The sequence below is a fragment of the Capsicum annuum genome, chromosome 1, assembly GCF_002878395.1.
Source record: "Capsicum annuum cultivar UCD-10X-F1 chromosome 1, UCD10Xv1.1, whole genome shotgun sequence".
Lineage (NCBI taxonomy): Eukaryota > Viridiplantae > Streptophyta > Magnoliopsida > Solanales > Solanaceae > Capsicum > Capsicum annuum.
In genome coordinates this window covers 7308678-7314738 of record NC_061111.1, presented here as the reverse complement: position 1 = coordinate 7314738, position 6061 = coordinate 7308678, and the positions used below count along the sequence as shown (strand labels likewise).

Here is a 6061-nt window from a genome sequence, read left to right as displayed (position 1 = left end):
AGTGTAACAGTGATTCATATGAATGATACTTTTGTTATCAATATATGAGTGATATATTTGTTGACAGTGTAAGAGTGATACATTTTGCTGTTAGATTATTGGTGATATATTTGTATTGACAATGTATGAGTTATACATTTGCGGTCAGATTATTGGTGATACATACATTTATTTCAACTATAAAAATGTTTCACTAATATAACAGATCACTTCTGGTGAACAAGGAGATCCATTTTCTGGTGATGAAGAGAGAATGAGAGAGGATGCATTTGAAGTAGCCACAGATACTCTCAACTTGCAGTCACCAATTGAATTTTTTTTTCGCAAAATAGAATCCAATTCATTATCCATCTACTTATGCATGAACTTAATACATCATCATGCAATCACTTGATAAAAGTTTAAAATCCAAAACATAAAATAACTTTAAAATTGATAGCAAAATTCCAAAACCATAACAATAAAGGACTAACATTTTCAAACATAAAACAGAAATCAACGGTAAGATTTCTGGAACTTAGAACGAGCACCACAACCACCAAAATTCTTAAGCTCACACCTTCTCGGATCAGCGACAAGCAGGGTTACTGCTACAACAGTCTTCTTTCGCCTCGAAACACTGAATAGATTCCGTCGTTGTTGTCGCCACCTCCATGTTATGCTCCTTTGCTTTGCTTCAACTGAAGTGGTCACCAATTGAAATTTGAAAGTTGATTGGGTGTATTGGAATCTCATTAATTCATTGTGTAACTGATTGCGCGTGATTTGCTCCACAGAATAAAAGAGAATCTATTACTGACTTAAATAAATATCTAATCAGTTTTAAATGTATCACTTTTTATATGTATTACCTTATAACATATGTATCACAATTTTAAAAACCCAGAATAAGATGTAATTAACCAAATAGTTGGGATAAAATGTAATAGTATCATTTTAAGATTCAGGGATTTATGTAAGTTACCCAACTTTAAATATGCGATACTAGTTCCTCACAATGTATGATATGTACACAAAGAAGGGCTTAAGATTTGGCCCCAATCTGGTTGAAGTTGATTGGCACTTTATTTTTCGCAATAATAATAGTAACACTTAGAATTAGTTGTATGTTCCCCCACCCCTCCACCACTCCTCCCTTTCTCATTTTAAACTAAACTTATATGAGTAAAAATAATTCTGCAATTGTAAAAAAAAAAAGTTTTATATTTTTCTCTAGTATATTGTATACAATTTAAATATTTTAAGAATTGATAAAATTTAACATTTAAAATTATCAATTAGTAGTAAAATGTTTTCATTTACATAATCGAATATATTTATTTTAGCATATTTTTTATTGTATTATATCGAGTACATAATCAATTTTTATTATATCACATTAACATAAATTAAATTGATTATAATATATTATAAATAATTTTTAATATTTAAATTACAACTAATAACAAATACCTAATCACAATTTCAATTATTTTAGATGTTTTAATATGGAAATTCCATTAATTTATTACATTAAAATTAATAAAATATAAATATAAAATAATTGTTAATTTTGTTGATGTACGTTTACCTTTTATTTTTACTAAATTAAGATATGTAATTACATTCTTTATCTTTCATTTCAATTTTTTTTTCTGACAATCCAACAACTAAGTACACTGAATTCAAAAAGTTTTGTCTATCAATTCTGTTTCAAATACTAAAAATATTTAGTTATCTCAATTACAAAATTTCTGATTTTAAATTTTAAATTTCACCATTTTTAAATTTAAAAACTCAGCACATACAATTTTTTAACTTCTTTTAAATTCTCCTTCTTTATTTTATTGTTCATAATTTTTTCATTATTTGATTTAAGCATTTTATTTTACTTATTATTATATCTTTCAAATTAATTCAATTAAAATATTTTATATCACTTTCAAAAACACAAACATCGCTAAATCCCACATCCACACTGCACACCATATTTATTTATTTTTTTAAATATTTTTTCGTACCCCCACTTACATCCACCACCCCACCTAAACCCATACCCTCTCGCTCCCCCTACCTATTCCCCTACCTATAACCCCCTACCCTCTCTCTCTCCTGCATCACTAAATATGTTGCTCTATTTTTATGCATTTTTATTATTATTTTATATTAGATATCAAATAATTTTAAAATAATTTTTTTAAAAATTTTAATATAGTACGTTCTTGTTATAGTATCAAACACAAGAAAATAAGTACTCAAAAATTTATTTTCCTAGAAAAGAAAATTTCTTTACCGAACACACTCATAAAACTGTTGAAAGGACTTAGTGATAAAAGGTAAGAATTTATTTATTCAAGATAATGATATAACTTTCGAGGAATGTCCAAATTTAAACTTTGCTAAACTTTTAAACGTTGCAAATACTTCTTAAAATTAAAATTAATGTTTATTGTTATGTTTAAAGGGTAATGTAAAAGATGTTCGTTTATTTGATTTTCAACACCATTGAATATACAAAAAATTAGATTTATTTCGAATGATATTTTATTTTCATGAACGTGATCTAGTATAAAATAAAAAACTATCATAGATAATTATTTAATTATTATCTGAAATCAATGCAATAAGGTTCAAGATATTTGAAGGCTTGAAAATATTATGCAAATAAAAATTGTAACCAAACTTTAATGATAACTGAATGATTATTAATTAAATTAAAAGTTATCTGAAAAGAAATGTATCCGAGGAAGAAACATTAAAATCCTTATTATTATAAATAACTAATGCATCATCTTCTTGTGGAAAGAACTTTAATTAAATTGCTAAAAACTAAAAAAAAAATATGAACTACATTATAATATAACATAAAAAAAAAGAACTCTAAATTAAATTGTTGAAGAGTATAATATAATTATAATTTCAAAATATAACATAAAATAATATGTTTACAACAACATTTCTTTACTACAACATTTTATCTCCTTACCATCATTAATCACTATGATTTCATAATGATTAAATATTATTTATAAAATATATTATTATAACAATATATTATTTCCTCAACTTATTTATGGTGAAACTTCATATCCTTATATATTTTTGTCTATGAGGACCAAATAAAACAGTAAAGAAAAAAAAACAGTAAAGAAGTTTAAAAAAAGAAGAAGGAAAAGACGTTACTTGTTTGAATTTTTTTTGCATGGAGTTGTTATCAAAATATACTTACTTGGCTTTACATGCATTGTCATAACTTTTCGATTCTACTTTATTCTTTTGCAATTATCTACGCTTTTCTCCTTTTCATTATTTTGATCTTTCCTGCAAGACAACAATACCAAATAAAATTATTACACAAAAAATAAAAATCTAAAGAAAATATTTTTATGAATAATAAAAATATAATTTTATCTGAAAGTGTATGTGCGGTTATCTTGTAGCCAAATTTTTAACGTAGCACAATCAAAGAAAGTAGGTCAGCGTCCAGTATATATTATGATCATTTCATTCTAATTATGTTCTTCAACAAAATAATTTACGACAAATTAACTCTATACAATCAAATACAAAAATTGTTAACAAATTCTAACCAAATAATCTAAATTCAAACTTTAAGTAGTAAATAAATTGTACACAGAATTGTTAATTTTAAGAAGGGGAGCCCTCAATGTTGCATAATCATAAACAAATTTGATTGAAGAATTAAAGAATAAGTAAAGAAATTTGAGAATAAAATAAATAGTTTGGTCAAGAAATTGATTTATATAAGAAAGAGTTATTTAAAATTGGCAAAATGTTTTTCTGGACCCTTGTACTATGTCTGTTTTGTAAGTTGAACACTTCTACTTACATGTTTGTCATTTAGACCCCTGAACCCACTAAAAAGCAACATTTTAAACACATTTTAGGAAAGTGTAATACCCTCTCTCATGTCAGCTGCTACGTCATTTTCAAGTATTTCATGAAATTTCAAGCCATTTTTAAAATGTTACATGACAAATTAAATATTAAAATTAATTTAATTAAATAAATAAATAAATTATAAATTGTAGAAAAATTTAAATAATAATTTTTTAAAATAAATATCCAAAAAATTAAATTATAAAATGCCATTTAATTTATTTTTGCTCACAAATTAATATCAAATTCATTCCAAATAATTAAAATTCTTCTCCAACTAATTTAAATTTTTAACTATAAATTCATATATACAAAAATAAATGAATTTTTAATTTTTAAATTTGAATATCTTTAACAAACATAATTAAATAAATTATTTTTATAAATTGTAAAAATTCTAATACACAAACACAATAAATTTTTAATTTAAATTAATTTAAATTTTTAATTATAAATTCTAATACACAAACACAATAAATTTAATTAAACATCAAATTTATTCCAAATAATTAAAATTTCTCTCCAATTAATTTAAAGTTTTAACTATATAAATTCACATACACAAACATAATGAATTTTTATTTAAATATCTTTAACAATTTGTAAAAGTTACAAAATTAATCCTAAACAAAATAAAAATTTAAATTGAGAAAGTGAATAAAAAAAATTTAAAAAGTAAAACAACCAAAAAACCACATCTCTCACAGGCATTTCATCAAATACCTTATATGCATTACCCATCAACCCAAATTTCGTGTACATGTATACCCAAGATGATCCAAATGCACTATTTTCCTCAACAAGATTCAATTTTGATACCAACCCATGAACTTCCGTCCCAAAATTAACCAACCCACGTTCCGCAATAGCCGAAAAAACCATTGGTAAGGTAAACTGATTAGGCAAAACACTAAAACTTCACATATTGTTAAAGAGCTCAAGTGATTTTGTATATTTCCCATTGGAAAAATAAGCTTTGATTATTGAATTCCAAAGAAAAGGGTCTTTAAAAATGGTGAAATCGAATACTTTTTTCGAAGAAATGAGATGTTGTTCAGTGGTGGAAGCGTAAAGAGAGATGAGTTTTGCTGCTATGTAAATTTTGTTAGTGTGTCCTGTTGTGATTATCAAGGCATGGGATTGAAGAAGGGATTTGAGGTTTGTAGAAGAGGGATTGATGGAGAGGAATTTGTTGATGTTATTGTTGAGGTGGGGGACGTTAATGTTGATGCCATGGCTGGACGGGGGGACGGGGGTGAAGGGGTAGGGTGGGGGTGGCTGGACGAGGGAGGCGGTTGGGGGAGGAGGCTGAGGGGTGGGGTGGGGGCTGGACGGAGGGGGGTTTGCGGGGAGGAGGGTTTTTTATTTTTATTTTTAAAATTAATTATTTTTAAATTTTAAAAAATATTTTTTAATTAAAAATGATGGAGGAAAAAAAGGCTAGTTTTTATTTTTTTAATTTTAATATTATTTTTATTTTTTAATTATTTTAATATAAAATTGGCCAAAAATTGACCCCCACTTGCACCTCCGGGCGAGTGACTACATTCTCCTTGTCCTAGTCAACCATTTAATGTCATATAGGTAAAGTCAACGGTTAAGGGGTTTAAAATATTATTTTAAGTGGGTTCAGGGGTCCAGATGACAAACATGTAAGTAGAAGTGTCCAACTTACAAAATGGACACAATACAAGCATTCAGAAGAGCATTTTGCCTTTAAAATTTGCCTTTATCTTGTATAGAGTTGGTTTTCAATTCAAATTCTTGAAAAATCTGCAACTTTCAATTCAAAATTCAAAAATTTAACATTCATTCAGCTACTAATTTTTAGTTGTCTTTATCTTTATCGTAAAGTAATTTTTAAAATAAATTTATTTTAAAAAATAAATTCTCTTGCCATTTCAATTCAGTGTAAAAATGTTTTAAACTAAATAATTATTAATAGGTTTTATATTTATCTATTAATTAATTTTAATAAAATTTACAGATAAAAATAAAATATACTAAAAATTGTTAGGTTGAAGTGACGTGCGTAACGATGAAAAAATTATTTGGATAGGGATTAAGTTGGTTTAGGTTTAGTTAGTATTTCTTTAATCTTTTTCTTTTTTTATCTTGTTATTTTATGATCTTTTTGAAATATAAAAAAATGTGCTTATTCTAAAAATATATTTTTATCCAA

At 25.8% G+C, this 6061-nt stretch overlaps 1 long non-coding RNA gene across 1 annotated transcript; it reads right to left on the bottom strand.

Moving 5' to 3' along the window:
- Window positions 1-326: 326 nt before the first annotated feature.
- On the bottom strand, window positions 327-5144 carry LOC107852501. Its single transcript, XR_007057672.1, has 3 exons — window positions 4603-5144; window positions 3209-3300; window positions 327-680 (listed from the first exon to the last, which is right to left on the bottom strand). It is a non-coding gene; the product is annotated as an uncharacterized LOC107852501 (long non-coding RNA).
- Between the last annotated feature and the right edge of the window lie 917 nt (window positions 5145-6061).